The sequence below is a fragment of the Thunnus albacares genome, chromosome 11, assembly GCF_914725855.1.
Source record: "Thunnus albacares chromosome 11, fThuAlb1.1, whole genome shotgun sequence".
Lineage (NCBI taxonomy): Eukaryota > Metazoa > Chordata > Actinopteri > Scombriformes > Scombridae > Thunnus > Thunnus albacares.
In genome coordinates this window covers 5,765,652-5,783,704 of record NC_058116.1, presented here as the reverse complement: position 1 = coordinate 5,783,704, position 18,053 = coordinate 5,765,652, and the positions used below count along the sequence as shown (strand labels likewise).

The following is an 18,053-nucleotide window of genomic DNA, read 5'->3' as shown; positions in this document are numbered from 1 at the left end:
TGACTAATATACTACAGAACACTCCAAATGCAAGTGAAGCATACGTACTTGGAAGCCTGAGATCATGTGGCTTAAGGGTTCAGCATTGGTGGGTCAGCTAGAGCTTGCATCAAATGGATCCCATTGGGCGGTCATTTAGACATCATCATGCTATACACTGAAGGGTCTATAATGTTCAGGCCCCCAACGAATTATGGTAAGTTGACTTGTAACTGTTTTGTATTATCTATGAGGGAAACCAGTGGTGGAAAATAACTTGAGTAATGAATAAATTAATTTACTTAAGTACTGAACTTAAGTCCAATTTTAAGTTACTTGTACTTTACTTGAGTATTTCCATTTAATGCTTCTTTATACTTCCACTCCACTTCATTTCAGAGAGAAATATTGTACTTTCTACTCCACTACATTTATTTGACAGCTTTAGTCACTTTTCAGATGAAGATTTGTCACAATGGATAATATAACAAGCTTTTATATTTTTATATTTTATAACACACTGTTAAAGATGAAACCAGTGGTTTCCAACCTTTTTGACTTTTGACGTCTTACAAAAAGCAGTGTGTAGTCGGGGTCACATTTCAGATGTTTATGAGTTGGTAACAGTTCCACCAACTAGTGATTTTTCCCTCTAATCTTCTCACATGCTTTCATTTCAATAAATGTTTATATGATCCAATATTTCATCGAAAATCCAAGATTAGAGAAAAAGTCTGCAAACAGATTTGTGTATCAGAACTTTGTTTTTTCTTCTCTCCTCTCCCATTAATCATCTCATGACCCCTCAGATTTATCTGTTGACCCTTTGGAGGGGCCCGACCCTTAGGTTGGGAACCACTGGACTAAACTAGCTAACTGTATGTAAAGTAGTTGAAACTAGCTCCACCTCCAGCAGCTGCAACAGTAACATGCTGCTCTAACACTGATGCTTCAGTATTACTGATGTCATATATAATAATATATCAGTCACTCAGTCAGTCAGTCTTTAACTACATCAGGCTCATAATACTTTTACTAAAGTTGGATTTTTCATGCAGGATTTTTACTTTTATTTTTACCTTGCTGTATTGGTACTTTTACTTAAGTAAAGGACCTGAATACTTCTTCCACCACCGAGGTAAACAACACTTTGATATAGTTGGTAAGTTTTAAGTATATTTTTTCTTTAATGTAGTGTATATCTCCCAACAGGCATTTGATGTCAACCACAAGCTGATTCAGTGGCGGATGGTTTTTCATGGCTGTGTTGACTATTATATACTTATGGTGCTTATTTAACAACAGAGCCTCAAGTGTCTTTTAATTGTTTTTAGGAGGAGTAAAGAACTTTGGTTTGCCCTTAAGGGTCAAATGTGATCACAGTATGGAAAATATACAGGTTGCTCGTTTTATGTTGGAATGAAGGGGATTGAACAGTCATTGAGTTATCACACAACCAAAGGACTGAGAGATTATGGGAAGAACTCAATAGAATTGTATCAAGACACTTTATAAACATTTTTAACTTCATGGAGAAACAGGATATACTAGATTCATTGAATGTACTACATCTGCTTTGTCTGCATAATGTTTATTTACCTAGAATAGAAAGGGCAGTTACAGAATTCATAATCCAGTGGAACAACCACAGCCAAAATTATCATTCCCTCTTATATTACAAATCATATCGCAATTGCAGTAACAAATAGTAAATAGTGCAGTAATAAATAATTTGATATATCTAATAAATCAAGTATGGCAAGTTTCACAAGAGCAAAATACTAACCGTCACCCCTTATCGACCCTCCTCTGGCTGTGAACCATCCCCACGCTGCCTAACGTTATATATTTCCTCTTGTTTGCCTGCAAAGATTTGAAAGAGCACCGAATTATAAAACTACTGCTACTTTTTTTGCCGTTGCTTTCATATCTTATATCCAGATAATGAGAGGAAATATATAACGTTAAGCAGCAGGAGGGATCGGTTCACAGTCCCTGACAAAGGGGAAATAATGGGTAACGGACTGTTAATACATAAGATTGGAAATGATTGCCATTCTATAAATATATCAAGCTAAGCTATAGAGTAAGTAAGGCCTGGCCCTGAATATCAAAATATTCAGATAATCGTTTTTCAGATTGGTATTTGGACATGCAAGTATTCAGATAGAGTTAAGTGTAACCTGATATAATAATAATGTAGGACAGCAATATAAAAGATCATTTCAAACTCCCGACTATTTATAATTACCTTCTCCTCGTGCGTGATGTCCATGTGCTGAAGAACTGCTGCGCTTGATAACATGGTGCACATTCTCTCCTGACTGGAGCTGCAGCTGGCAGTGGCACGCTGCTACACTGGCGGGATGGGAATAGCGATGCTACGTGACTGTCCAGCGTGTCCACACCTGGAGTTGCAACAGTCGGTTGCTGCCTGATTGTTAAGTAACGCCCTGCCTCTTGCAGGCTGTTGAGCAGACATCAGTGTGACTAACAAACAAAAAACATGTTTTCTCAATCACCTTCCAGTTCAACTGAAATGCCTTCTGTTTTAACTGAAATCCTCTTATACAACAGACTGAAATGGCATCATACAATTTTTTCTTCAATAGTGAATGTGAAAGCTTTTCAATGGTTTATATAAAAGGATTTCACAATACCTTATGAGAGCATTTCAACTGCGTATATGAGCCCACTGTACTAGTATGTGTGGAAGCTTTTCAATAGTTTTCATGAGAGTGTTTCAGTTGTGTATGTAAAAGCATTGCACTTGTATGTGTTTGTGGTTTTTGGTATAATATGTGAATGAGTCTGGTTTCATATGTGTATGTGAGAGGAAAAGTACATGTATATGCAAGTAATTCTGAATAGTGTCCCTAACGGCCCCTCATAAAAATACGTTCAGTAGCAAATTACGTTGTGGTAAAAACATAATCTGTAAATTTAGTGTCTTTAATCCTCTATAATTGTAATTTGGTGTGTTTTACTATAACAATCCTGTTTCAAGGAAGACAGCAGAGAGCTGTCACAGACACCACATTCAACATGTGGTACCTAACACCTCCAACTGTGTGACTTCCTCGGTAGTTAAAAGACAGAGACACTGAAACCAACAAGCATTTCATCTTTAACATAAAATCCGTTTGAGTGATGGAGCAAATCTATGTCAATATTAAACGTATGAAACCTGTTGATTCAAGACCTTCAGCAAATCAGACAGGTAAGAATGTTCAGTCAGACAGAGAGGCTGACATGCTGAGCTGTGAGTAGTATGTTTTAATCTGTCATTAATCCTGTTGTATGATTGATTGGATTCACTGGTCTTTGCTCTGTTCAGGTCCGAGGAGCTCAGAGAGGAGATTTTATAGAGCTGTTGTTCTCTGTCTGGGGCTGCTGAGTGTTTTCCTGCTGGCTGGACTCATCGGCCTCGGTGTCCACTGTGAGTCTGGTTAACATTCAGAAATCAGTGATCATGTAGGACTATTATCAAAAAATGCTCATGTTTTACCAGGATGTTTATTTGAGTTTATATTTTGGGTTGTCTTGGTTCCATTCTCTTATTTTTTTTATGTATTATCTTTTTTCTCAAAGCAGCTTTTCAATTTTATTTACAAAGGTATTGTAAAAAGAAAAACAACACACAAAACAACAAAAAAGAAACATTTACATATTTTGTAAATATGAATTTTTACCAAGAAGGCAAAAATTAATATTCAAGCAGTAATAGTTGTGCAAGTAGATATTTGGATAAACCTGCGCATCAAGTGAGCTTTGATTTTGATAGCAAACCATGTTTGAATGCTAGTAAAAGTTGTCCTGTCAAATTTTGTTCAGTATCATAACACATATATGTTATATACAGTATACAGAACCGGTAGAAAGTTTGGGCACACCTTCTCATCCCCTTGAATGAGAAAGTGTGTCTAAACTTTTGACTTTTTACACAGGAGTATCATTATCAAAACACTACGCCAGTGATTGGATTTTTCACGTCTTTCTGCTGCATATTATACATGTTGGTTAAGTGTAAAACTTTTCACACAGGTCACAATGACGGGCCAACATGAGGAAATATTTTGACTTGGGTGGATACAGTAACTATTTTTATAGTTTTGCATTTAATGTTGTAGAAAGATGTCTGTTTTCAGTTTTTTGTTACTGTTGTTTTTTGACAAATTATATCCACTAATGTGAACATACATCATCTCAGGAGTGGCATTCTCAAAAGGCATGGCATATTAAGTATACAATGAGGATGTAACATACAAGATAGTAAGACAGCTTTATTGGATAAATATGAAATGTCACAACAGTGACATTTAAGCAGTTTTAATATGAATTCAAAAAGGACCCATATAAACAAATGTATTCCAAACCACCCATTAGTCTACCAACCATGTACTGATATGATACTCTTTTTATTTATTTGCTATTTTAGATATTTTATAAAATATAAGACTGCCTCTTGATTGATTTCAGACCATTACTCAGTGCAGCATTCAGCTGAAGAACTCTCCACTGTAAAAGCCAACCTGACTAAAGAGAGAGACCTGCTGAACACCAGCATCATTGAAATGACTAAAGAGAGAGACCTGCTGAACACCAGCATCATTGAAATGACTAAAGAGAGAGACCTGCTGAACACCAGCATCATTGAAATGACTAAAGAGAGAGACCTGCTGAACGCCAGCATCATTGAAAAGACTAAAGAGCGGAACAGGCTGAGTAAGTGTGGACATCGCACACATACATTCTTTAATACAGAAGTACTCTGGTGAAAACATAAATAGAAATAGATTATGTGGTTAGGTGCTTCTCTGTACTCACAGTTCTGTAAAATGTATTTGCAGCCAGCAGATGTGTCTCTACCACATATCTCTGTGTGTAACGTAGACCCTTCTCAAAGCAAACATGAGTTTCTGTTAAGACGAGAGTGAACACACACACACACACACACACACACACACACACACACACACACACACACCATTATCTGCCATTACCACCAGTTTACCACTGTAAAACTAAAGGATTTCTTCAAATTGGCATCTGATTTACAGCTTGAGAGGAGTTTTAGTCAAGTATTTTAATATGATGTTTTTATACATTCAAATATTTAGTAAAGTCTTACTAAGTCTAAATAAATCCATTTCCTCCTAATTGTCACTTGTAAGTGTCAAACCTGCAAGCACACATTTGCACATGACATTTGTGAAGACTTACTGACTTGTGACAGTTATTTCTTTACATTAAAATCGTAATCTTTATGGTTGATATATGTTTATTGTTTAAAAATTAAACATGATGATTAGTTATGAAAACAAAAGTCATCAATCTTAAAACTATCTTCAAACTAACTGACAACATAGCCTACCAACCAGTAACTCAAAGGAAAATATAAATATGTTGAGACGAGAATAAAAGAAGATAAAAAGACAATAGTAATCATAAATACAGTTTTATTATGAAACAAGAAAATATATCAGTCCCAATAATTTCATATATATATTATATATTATTATATATATTATATATATTTCATATATATATATATGTATTTCCTCACCCTCTCAGTACGTATGAAACTGACTATTACTGTATGAGACACAAAGACTCATAAATATTTTCAAACTACATGTACTTTACCTGCAGCTATGTTTAGCCATTATGTTGCTGCAATAATTAGAATAACATGCATGCATGTTTTTAACCTCCATATTGTATCTTTGGCAGTAGATGAATTTTACTCTTTCTGATTTTTAAGTCTCTCTTGAAGAGAGAACTTGTCCTACAGGATGAAGGCTGTTCCGTTGTGCCTGTTATCTCCTTTCTAATGAGTCTAGTTCTTGGGAAGAAGGCAGAAAGGACTGCAGAGACAGAGGAGCAAATCTGGTGGTCATAGACAGCGCTGAAGAACAGGTACGATGTGTGCCTGCCTGTCTGCCTGCTTGCATGCCTGCATGCATGTGTGTGTGCGCAGATGTGTGTACCAGTGTTGTAGTATGCTACTCGAGTCCTGATTTTCAGGACTCGTGACTTGACTTGGACTTGAGCACTGATGACTCAGACTTGGACTAGGACTCGAGTATTGACTGCATTTGGACTTGGAAGTTGCAGACGAGGACTTGGACTTGTTAATTGATAAAGACTATTTTCATTTGTTTTTCTTTGTTTTTTGGGGGGGGTTGTAGTAGGCCCTTCTAATTTTGCATAAGATATTAGCTATATTAATATAAATTAGAAATGCACCAATTGATCAGCCACTGATCTAAAGCGGACAGTTTTCAGCTGATCAGCCATCGGTGACTGGCAGATCTGTCTCGTAAATCGGATTTTTTGCCGGTCAAATTTTCTTCACAAAGCCGCACTATGGGTCACATCACACACACAGAAGCAGCTGCGGCACAGTCAGTGTAGCCACACACACACACAACATGCACGTCATGCACACAGCGCACAGGAAGCCACAGCCACAGACACACCCACACACACAACATGCACATTGCACACGCAGCGTGACAGCCACAGCAACACACACACACAACATGCACATCGCGCACACAGCACACAGAAAGCCACAGCCACACACACACAACATGTTGTTGGTGTAGAAGTTCGTTAGCATGAGTGAAGAAGACACAAAGCTTGCAATTTGTAATAAATTTAAGTCCAAAATAAGCCGTGGAGGGACAACCTGGAAAACATTTGGAACAATTAACTTAATCACACACTTAAAAATCATCACCCCGGTCAACATGGCCGATTTCAAGAAGAAAAATGTCAGTTATTAACAGTTTTTTGCAGCTGCCAAGACAAAAAATTGGTACGTGTGGCACAATTATTGAAACCATTAACTCATGTAGCCTATCTATTGACCAGGTGTGCTAAACCATAAGCACATTTTCAGCTTTGCACTAAGTTTGAAAATCTAAAACACACTTTGCAAATAACTACACACAGTTATCTACATTAGACACATCATTCAAAACTGAAAGCCTGTGTGTGTTGTTTGCTAAACACTGCCATTGAAATACCACACTCAATTATCAATCACCTGCACCCAGAATGAACATGTGAAAACACCCGTAACCACCCATAAGACCACTTAGAAATCAGAGCTTGAACACTATTAATAGGATTTAGGTTTGCTCTTTGGTGTGCACAGCAATGGAGGCCAATTTTGGAGTGACTTAGAGGAAGGTGTTCGAGTAAAAGGAGGGACTAGGAAGACAAGGGAGAGGAGGAGGACAAGCGAGAAGAAGGAGGAGGAGGACACAGAGAACGAGGAGTGGTAAGAGGACAAATCAGGAGAACTGTCACAGATGAGATCCAGGCCACTTTGGTCGATCATGTAATCAACTATGGGTTGAGTCTACAGGAGGCTGGTCAGAGGGTCCAGCCTAATTTGAGTTGCTACACTGTAGCAGGTGTCACTCGAACATTTTGAAATGAGAACAGGTAAGAAATCCTATCCTCTATATGATTTTACAGTATTTCATAAGGAGATCTTAGACATTTGCATTCTGTTTTTGTAGAATCCCAAGGTGACTCCCATACTGGAGGAAGAAATCAACTGTTCACACAAGAACAGGTACAACACATCATAAACATGGTCATTGCAAACAACAGCATATTTTTGCGACAACTGCAACACCACATCATCACTGACAACACAATATTCAACAACATGAACAGGATAAGTTTATCCACACTGGGCCGTCTACTGAAGTAGCATCAACTTCAGATGAAACAACTGGTCATTGAAGACAGAATGGACTGCAATTGCAACATATTGTATTTTGTTTATTTTATTTTAGTTTTGTTCATGTCATCTTCGGTTAAAGTAATTGTGTCTGATACTGTTACGAGTATATGAGTATTGAGAATAAACAATTTTTTTTTTCCCCATTGCATTTGTGTTAGTTGTGTTTTTGCATGGCTAGTCTATATTTACTGCATGCTACAAATGAAAAATGCCAAAGACTCTAGATAATGGTGTTTTTTACTTAGCACAACAGTGTTCAGTTGGCATGTTGAAAGAGCTATTTATTTGGTGTTTGTGTGTAAAGTTGTGATGCAAAAATACCATTTTTAGAAGAGTTTATATAGTTTTGAATGAAGTTTTTGCTTTTGCAAGAGATGTAAGATATTTTGTATTTTGTGTATATGTTTATGGTTTTTTTGTGTAAGTGTCGACAAAGTGGGCCCTGGTTTCAGAAACTGTGCAATAGTAAAAAACTGTAAATAGTTAATGAATATACAAGGAGGTGACACTGGAAGCTCTCACCATCAAGGCTGCCATCTTGCATGCTCTTTCAATCGGCTAAATCAGCAAAACAATCAGCATGGGACGGGAGGATGGGCAGTCTAGATGACATAGCCTACAACCGTGGGTGGAGGTGGACTGCCACCAGTGGCTCCATGGGTGGCATGCAGACCATGGCGTGTTTATCTATCCCTTCAAATCCAGGGAAGATGCTCCTTGAATAGAGGTCTTGCTGGAATATGGCTCGTCTTTCCAGGAGACTCTGACTTCCTCTTGGACCTCGGGAAATGCCGGGAAATCTTGCCTTGCAGCCTGCTTGGCTTGGGTTAAGTTCTTCTCTTCATAGCAAGAGTGAGGAGCTTCCACTATGATGGTGGGCTACAGGATTTTCAGCCTCTCCGCCACACAGCAGCAGACAGTCACAGAGAGCTGATGGTCTGGGGGCAGGGGGAATAAATGAAGAATCATCTTCGTCATTCTCATCTGACATCAGAAATTCTTCCCCCGGTTTTGTCCTCCTCCTCATAATCCAAGGGGTTCCTTGACCAATAAATTCAGCATATCAGGTGTCAAATGTTTGGGATTATTCTCCTTGACCAAACCAAGTTGGGGTTCTCCTCAGTGGTGATGTTGGTGAGAATAGGGTCCCTAGGATCTGAAAGGCTGGCCTGCAAAGCTAGTCTTCACTGGAGGCTCTTTGCTGTATAATGAGTGCAGTGAGTACACAGGCTGCGATTGATAACTGCAGCACGGGCGTGTTGCAGCCCGAGACACACGGAGCAGACCTGGTATGTGTGCTTGTTCGAAATGCTTGAATAAAATATAAATACTGTGCTTTCCTCTTTTTTCATTGAACAGAAGTTCCTCTCTAACTTTGCCAAGGAAGGAACTCAGGGTTGGATTGGCTTGACTGAAAGTAAAAGAGAAGACCTGGGAATGGACTGATGGAAGTCAACTGTCTGTAAAGTAAGTAAATGTGCTTCACTTTGATTGAATATAATCAAATATATACTAATAATAAATACTACTGTAACTTCCACCAAACATTTTTGACAATATGTAGTATAGATATGACACCGCCAAAAACAACTCTGTCTTGAAAATATATTTAAGCCAATAATTCTACCAGAGGTTGCTGTGGTTCCTTTAATGAGTCCTCCATCTACCAGCTCCGGTCAGGAGGCAGTGATCTTGAAAAATTCACATATTTGAGTTTTATGGTGGGATTTTCAAAGGCTATATTGACTGACACAAATGTTAAAAAAAAAAAAAAAGCTGATATAAAAACATTAATTAGTCCCACTTTAAAAACACAGGTACACAATACTGGCTCCTACTGCACCAGCCAAAAATATTTTTTTTAACTATTTTTTCATTGTGTTTCTTCGTTAATAGCAGAGGATGGTGTTCATGTCAAAGATAATGTCCAACAACGTCCTTTTTCCTGTTTGTTGATCTTCTAGATACTGGCGGGCATCACAGCCTGATAATGGTGGTGGATATTCAAAGCTTGGGGAAGAGGACTGTGCCCACATCATCACTGGCGGGAACACTTTAATGAACTGGAATGATTTGTCTTGTGATACCAGTCTGGTATGGATCTGTGAGAAAAAGGTTTAGTATTGGGGAATAATTAACTTTGAGATTAAAAGTGTAAATCATTTTTTGGATTGTGGTGGAAAGGCATCAGGAATGTCCTTTACCTACAAATCATGGCTAAAATAAATAATAAGGAAAATAATGTATAATTATATCACCAAACCACCTAAAGATGGCTTGCTTCCTCTTCATGAAACTGTTCAGGTTCAATAAAGTTTTCAGTATTACAGTAATACATTGTGCTTCTTGCTCATCAGAGTCCACACTGCCTGATGAATGTTCTTGTGTAAACAGCATGTGAATCCTCTTGTCTCTTATGATCATCCATGATGTAGAAACCTGAGATTGAAATTTTCTGCCAAGCTTCTAAAACTGTGTAATTGTCACCATCAGTGCCATCACTTGTCATCATTTAATGTTTCCTTCCCTCCTCACCTCTGGTTTGGTCACAAAGCAACATACTGTAGCTGTCAGGAGTCGTAACATCTGCATTAATTACAGCATATTGTATGTGTCAACAACAACCAACATACTAATAACATTAGTGCTTTTTCAAACCAACACAAACTGAATAATGATCAGTGCCACATTAATTCAATGAGCACATTGTGTGTACAATGTAAAAGATGCTGTAATGTAAAATCATAAAACACTTAAAGAAAAACCTTTCTCACTTTGGTCATTTTTGAATTATGTAAAGAAATCTTATTCTTGAATCTTAGTGTGGTAGAAATGTGGATACATTAAAAGCTTTATTTCATGTGAACCATTTCTCTGTGCCTCAAATGGCTCATTTGTCACCTTTTCTGTCTATTTATTCAGAGCCAATTCTATAAATCACTCGATATCAGCTCATTGCAGATGTATCAGTACCAGTGTAAATGTCAGCTGTTAAGTAACAAGAAATTATAAGTACATAAATACCAAAGATATGTTTGAAATTAATCAGAAATTACATAGTTTGTCCACCAGAGAGCACAAGTTTATTTTTCAACTGTAAAATGTCCAGCTTAGTCCACATCTTTGTTAAAATTCCCAACAAAAACAAAGTTCGTCAAAAGTCTTCTATGTTTGTATAAAAAATAATTAATATAGCTCGTTAAATGTCATCATCAGATTTTTTGGTCTCTCAAATATCAATATTGTCCCCAAAAATCCAGTCTCATTCAGGCTCCTTGATTTCATGTTTTTTCTGGCTGTTTGTGTATGCCTGCAAAAATTTTGTTTTGAAATCAGATTTTTCATATTTCTCATTCAGACATTTAGAAAATTATAACTTACAACTTTATAAATACCAGGCTTTCCTGTAAAATACAGTGAATCCAACTTATACCACCTGCTTCATGATGTATTAATCTTATGGTGCATTAGTTCATAATCAATGATACTGAATGAAATGTAACCATGAATTTATTATTTTCAATACAAACATTAACAATATGAACACAGAAATAATAAAACTGATGAATGTTTTCAGTCTGTGTCTTCAGGCAGGAAGCAGCAGAAAGTTTTTCTAACCCAGTCAAAGAAACATCTGACTCCACCCTTCTTCATCTTGGCCTCATGGCTGATGGTCCGCTCACCCTGCTCTGCAGTGATTATGGGACACTCATGAGGTGGAGTCAGAGGAGGTGGTGGAGATGAGGCAGATGCAGAGTCTGGTTCTGGGCGAGGTGCTGCCGTTTCATCCTGGCTGATGGTAAAAAAACACTCCTGGAGGCAGTAATGGCAGGAGGTTCATCAGCAGATGTAGTAAGACGAGGTGGAGGAGAAACCTCAGCAGAGTCTGGTTCTCTGTTGGGATTGTCTTCATATTTTCATCCTCCAGGAGTGAAGCTAGGGAAGTGTAGCTTCAACTGGAGGTGGAGGGGAGACCACATCAGAGTCTTCAGGACACCACAGAGGCATCACAACCATTGTTGATAAATATGTGTCAAAATTTGACTCACTGACACCGAGGAGGGATGTTCTCTGGAGGGTTGAGGAGCCTTCTGGCTTTAAACTCACATCTCTCATCTTCATGCTGGTGTTCACCTCAAAACAAAGTGAAACAAGGAACGAGATATGATGAGATGATTTGACCTATTGAGAGAATAAATCAAGTGTAATTTAACAACCGACTCTGAACTACTGTGATATCTTTTCAGGATTCTGGTGTCTTTCTTACCAGTGTCATAAAAGACTTGACATCAGCATCAAAATCCTCCAGTTCAAACTCCCAGAGCCTTCAAACAGAAGAAAACACAAGATTCATCATTACTGTTCCTCTCTTCCTCATTTGAGACAGATTGGTGTGATATGAGCAGAGTTCAGGTCAGGTGTAGTGCTGGACTGTCTGTGTGTGTCCGTAACTCACTTCACTCTCACTGTGCTCTTGCTCTCCTCCACCAGCAGGTCACTCATGTCTTCAGCAGTCACAGTAGATGGGAGCTGTTTTCTCTGCTGAGGCCTCCACAGTTCATCCACCAGTGAAATCCGAATAACATACAAGAGATCACATGTCTGACGCTCAAAGCGACAACAAAAAGTTTTCAACAAAAAATTCAACAACACACTCAAGAGTATTGAAACACAGTTGACCCTCAAGCTGAAGAGTGTTTGAAGAGAGAATCTGATTGTTGAGTCAACATTGCAGAACTCATGACACACACACACACACACACACACACACACACACCCTCACACATTTAAGACTTCTGTATAAGCTTCTGGGCTTTTTCTCATTTTCTTTCACGTCCATCTCTCCATGTTAAATTAAGCTAAACTACCTACAACTTCACCATCTTGAATCATTTTTTTCACACAGAGACAGATTAATAAAAGTTATTTAGTAAGTTAAGCTTTATTTAGTCAGGAAATCTCATTGAGATCAGGTTATCTCAGGTTATCTTTTATAAGATAAGACAAAACAGTTCAGTCAAATCTCAAATTCAAGACCTATGAATTTGTTCTTTTCACACATAGGTAACTAACATACATAACTCATTAAAGAAAAATAAAGATTCATGTACAGTATGCGCAGTACAGTTAATAGTCCTAGTTGAAGTCTGGTTCTGGGTGAGGTGCTGGCTGTTCTGCTGGTTCATCCTGGCTGATGGTGAAATGCTCCTTGACTGCAGTGATGGTAGGAGGTTCATCAGCAGGGGAAACAGGACGAGCTGGAGGAGAAACCTTAACAGAGTCTGGTTCTCTGTTGGGCTCTTTTTTCAGAATCTCACCTTCTAGGACTGAAGCAGCTTCAGCAGGCAGGGTCAGAGGAGTTGGAGGAGTGGAGACCACATCAGAGTCTTCTTCTCTGTTGGACTCTCCTTTCATATTTTCATCCTCCAGGACTGAAGCAGCTTCAGCTGGAGGCTTCAGATGAGATGGGGTAGTGGAAGCAAAGTCTGAATCCCCTTGTCTCTCATGCTCATCCATCAGGTAGAAATCTGATACTGAAATTTTCTGCCAGGCTTCTAAAACTGTGTTGTTGACATTATCAATGCTATTACTTGTATTGTTTAATCGCTGCTCATGATCACCAATAGCTTGAAGGTAGGGCTTACAGATTGCCTCTGCTCTGTTTGCTGCTATTTTTGTTAGCTCATTTTTCAAATGGCAATTTACTTTCTCTGCCAGAAGATCTTCATAAACCACTCTGTAGTAGGGGGGGAACATAAACTGCAGTGTCTCAGAGCACTTTTTCCACATCTTCCTTCTGACACAACAGCGTCTTAAATGTCCACCAAAGCTCCAAACTAAAAGAAAAGGACAGATTACGCCAAAGCCAATGTCCTGGAAAACAAACAAAGGTAAACATTAAAAGAGATCCATTGAATAGTTTCAAGAAACATAAAACACAACATTTTTGTGATTTCAGTCAAGCACCAATTTGTTTCAGGTCTTCTTCCATAACCCAATATTCAGTGTCAACACTGGAGATCCAGCACCCACCATCATGAAGTACCATTTTGCCATTGTTTGCCATTGTGTTGTCTGTACAAAATTTCATGGCAATCCATCAGTAGTTGTTTAGATATTTCAGTCTGGACTAAAGTGGTGGACTAACTCACTGACTAACATTGCCTATAGCACCACGCTAGCTGCTAGCAGTGTTGTAGTCGAGTCACTAAGTCTCGAGTCTGAGTTGAGTCTCAAGTCCCCAGTGTTCAAGTCCAAATCACCAAAGAAGAGTCTGAGTCAAGTCCCCATAACCTGAGTCTAAATCCAAGTCTGAGTCTGAGTCATCAAGGTTGAGTCTGAGTCAATGCTCCACTCCGGCACGGTCAAAGAGCTGACATACAAATAAAAAAGGTCTACATTAAACAAAAATGACAGCTGTGATTTCATATTAATATTAATCATGCATCGATTGCAATTTTCTTGGCCGTTCTGATTTCCAATTTTTTAAAAGTCTGTCCTACCAATTACGATTTTTGGCAATTCTGATTTTCTTTATAAGAATTAAATAATTAATCATATTTTTTTTTTTTTTTTGTGGACTTAATGGTATCATACATTGCCAACTTTGAGTCTTCTTCACTCACGCTAAAGAACTTCTATACCAATGATGTGTGTGCGCGACTGCATGTTATGTGCGTCCTGAAAATCAGGACTCAAGTCAGACTCGAGTCCGAGTCCGAGTACTACAACACTGACTGCTAGCGTGGCTGGTGCTCAGGAGTATGTGACATCATCTTTTTCCTATGAGAAGCACAAACTGAAACAAAAAATACAGAAAAAAATCTGAATTTAAATAACCAAAACTATTCAAACTCTGAAAAAAGACTCAAACTGCTAAATAACTTATAGTAAAAAGCTGATTTACAAAATAGGTTTTCAGGGCCGTTTACCTCCTCCTGTCCCGAAATTTGGTGGCACTCTGAATTGCGTGTTAATAAGTCATTCTTCCTAATATTGAACACATGAAGTGTTGCTTTTTTGGACTAATTTAAGATGTAATTTTACTAATATTTTGATTGGAGTTATTGGAGTACTAAATTAGAGAGTTTGTTGATCACTGAGAGTATATAATTGATAATATTAACATACTTTAAAAGTCCTTTGTTAGTCACATACACTGCAGTGCTCTAAACTGTGCAGACATAATATACAACAAACTTCAACTGAGGATTTTATTGTTAAAATTTTCTTTTGCATTTAGTAAACAAAATCAATTTCAACAATTTAACTTTGCCAGCTTAATATGTAATTGTAAGTTTGAAAAATGAACTCTGTATAATCATATTAAACCACTTCATATCACAAATTATTAAAGTTTTTCTTATTTGATTGCCATTCATCGTTACTTACAAGTGATTTGGTCTTATACTGGATTTTGATGAGGTTCTCCTCGTGGGTCAGCTTTTCTTTGCAAGGAATTCCAGTCTGGGAGATATTGTGGTTTGTCATGAGGCAAAAGTACCAATCTCCATCAAACAGAACAGTGGCTCCCCATATGGCACTCAGACACAAGTACTTGATGATCAACTGAAGAATAAAGCCGCAAACACGATAGCGGCAGTTAGGAAAAATCTTCCTTTTAGGGAAAAGCTCAATGACGTTGACAATCCAGGTGAGGATGAAAGGAGGGACAGCCAAGTACAGTACACCATTTACGTGTATGCCTTCATCTGGTTTGCATGAGCATTCAAAATGCATGTCAAATATATACTGCAGAAGGTAAAAGATGACTATCAGGAGGAACGTACTCACAGCATTTCTTATTACTTCAAAAAGTCCTTGAGGGAGATCATGAGCCAAGTGAGCCATGCTGGCTGAAATGAACGTCAGACTGAAAAAAAAGGTTCCCAGATATGCTTTTGAGAGGCCGCTCCAGTTCAATTGTCTACTTTTTCTTTCTCTCAGAAAATCTTGTTCATCCACTAAAGGATCAAGCAGTTGCATGCATATGATGTTCTCTCCACCTCCAGCTGAGTGAAAAGGTGTCAAGCACAAGAGGAAACATTCAAATGGTTTACAGCATATTTTACCTTAAATAAATCTGGATGGCGATCAGTATGAATAAGTATGACACGGTGGTTTACCACAATGTTCCAGTCTTCAGCATTTTCATAATGATGGTACCTCATGCTTTCACTTCCCAAATAACTGAAGAGGATTTTCCCAGACAAATTGTATTGTGTCTAAAACACAACCAAATCCTCATTTTGACTGGCAATCAATTTCACCGTAATTTTTTCAGTTGGGGATGAAAACAGCTCAAGAAACAATATATTGATTCATATCATTTTGTTTTTTGTAAGGAACCACGCACAAAAATAAAGAAATAGTTTTTAAATATTTTTACGTGAGAAGACTGATCCCACTTTTATGTCTGTGAATTACATACAAAGCTGGAGCTGGGAACCAATTAGCTTAGATTAAAGACATAAAGAGCAGCAGCTAGCCTAGCTCTTTTTAAAGTTAAAACATATGCATACTAGCACCTCTAAAGCTCACTGATTAACACATTGAATCTAGTTGACTTAATCTTTTTTCAAACAGAAATGTAAAAAACAGTGGTTTTGAGGGGAGTTATGTGCTGTAACAACAAGCTAGCTGTTAGTCCTCTGCTTCCAGTCTTTATGCTAGGACAAGATCGCAGCCTCCTGGCTCCAGTTATGAACTCAGTGCACAGATATAAGAGTGGTATTGACCCACTCATCTAATCCTCAAAAAGAGAGCATATAAGCGTATTTCCCAAAATATTATTCTATTATTATACTATTCCTTTAAACATAAATGTTATTGTACCATGTTCATCTGCATTCTTTTGGCAGGTCATAATTAAAAAAAATACACTCAATGTTGGAACAACACTCAACAAGGACAACACACATCATTTAAAATGAGGCACAACAGTAGACATACAGACGAGTGACAAATTAAAGGAAACACTGGTACAGGTCTGAATTGCTTGACCCCTTCAGTGAGGGGATCTGGTGGCTCTGTTATGCTGTGGGGGACAATTTGCTGGCATGGTTTGGGTCCACCTGTCCCCTTAGAGGGAAGGGTCACTGCAAATCAATACAAAGTTGTTCTGAATCCTCACCTTTATCCTATGATGAAACATTTCTATCCTGATGGGAGTGGTCTCTTCCAGGATGACAATGCCCCCATCCGTAGAGCATGAGGGGTCACTGAATGGTTTGAAAATGATGTGAATCATATGCTATGACCTTCGCAGTCACCAGATCTCAACACAATTGAACATCTATGGGAGATTTTGCATTGAGGTGTTAGACAGCGCTCTCCACCACTATCATCAAAACACCAAATGAGGGAAAATCTTTTGGAAGAATGGTGTTCATCCCTCCAGTGATGACTTTTACCTTTAGATACAGGATACAGGATGCAGATCCAGTGAGTGTTTTCATTTATTACTTGTTAAGTAAACATAAAAGTCAAAGGTGTTTTAAAGGTCAAAGCCATCAGTAGTATATGAAGATGTTAAGCCATAATCACTACTAAATGATTCAGTTCACCTGTATGGCAGTGCAACTGTTACTGAAAATTAACTTTGCATGTATTTTTTTTCTCAGGCTCTTGTCTGTATTTAGAAGAAGGATGATGTGTAAAAAAAAAACTGAAATAAAAACTACTTCTTATTTCATGTGGTTATATTGGAACTTCAGACTTTTTGAAGAATTTTTTAGTGGTCATTAAAGGTCACTTCTTTATCCCGTGTCATGCTGATTACGCTAGTCTGTCTTCAATCAAGGAATATTATCAGTCTATTTGCAGTCAAATTTGAATGTATTCAAACTCTGTTGTGAGGAAAAGGTTGAGATAATTTAATATATTTGACAACAAACATTCTCTAGCTGATACAACTTTTTCCATATCACTTAATGAATGTCTAAGTGTCAAATGTGTGCTGTTTCTGAGGCTTTTCCACCTCTACAAATTGTAATTTACTCCACCTTGAGTAAACTGTTGAAAGAAACACTGAGTACTTAACATTCTTTTGCCTTTACGCGCAATATCTTCACAACATATTATCCAACAGCAACCGATACACCATATGATATAGTCATATAAATGACTAGTTACATTTTTTACAGTATATAAAACATACCAAATGTTTTTGGAACAACCTTCTGATTTGGAGCACTTTTCTCTCATTAGTAGTGTTAGTAGCCTGCACCTTTATGTTGATAAGATAAGTGAGTTACATGTCAACAAGTAAAAAGCACACACCTTAAAGGTAATATTTACTTATGGTGTT

At 37.8% G+C, this 18,053-nt stretch overlaps 1 long non-coding RNA gene across 1 annotated transcript; it reads right to left on the bottom strand.

Annotated features, from left to right (window-relative positions):
• Nucleotides 1–10,826: 10,826 nt before the first annotated feature.
• On the bottom strand, nt 10,827–12,342 carry LOC122992674. The gene is made up of 4 exons (XR_006406098.1): nt 12,201–12,342; nt 12,012–12,069; nt 11,794–11,878; nt 10,827–11,700 (listed from the first exon to the last, which is right to left on the bottom strand). It is a non-coding gene; the product is annotated as an uncharacterized LOC122992674 (long non-coding RNA).
• Between the last annotated feature and the right edge of the window lie 5,711 nt (nt 12,343–18,053).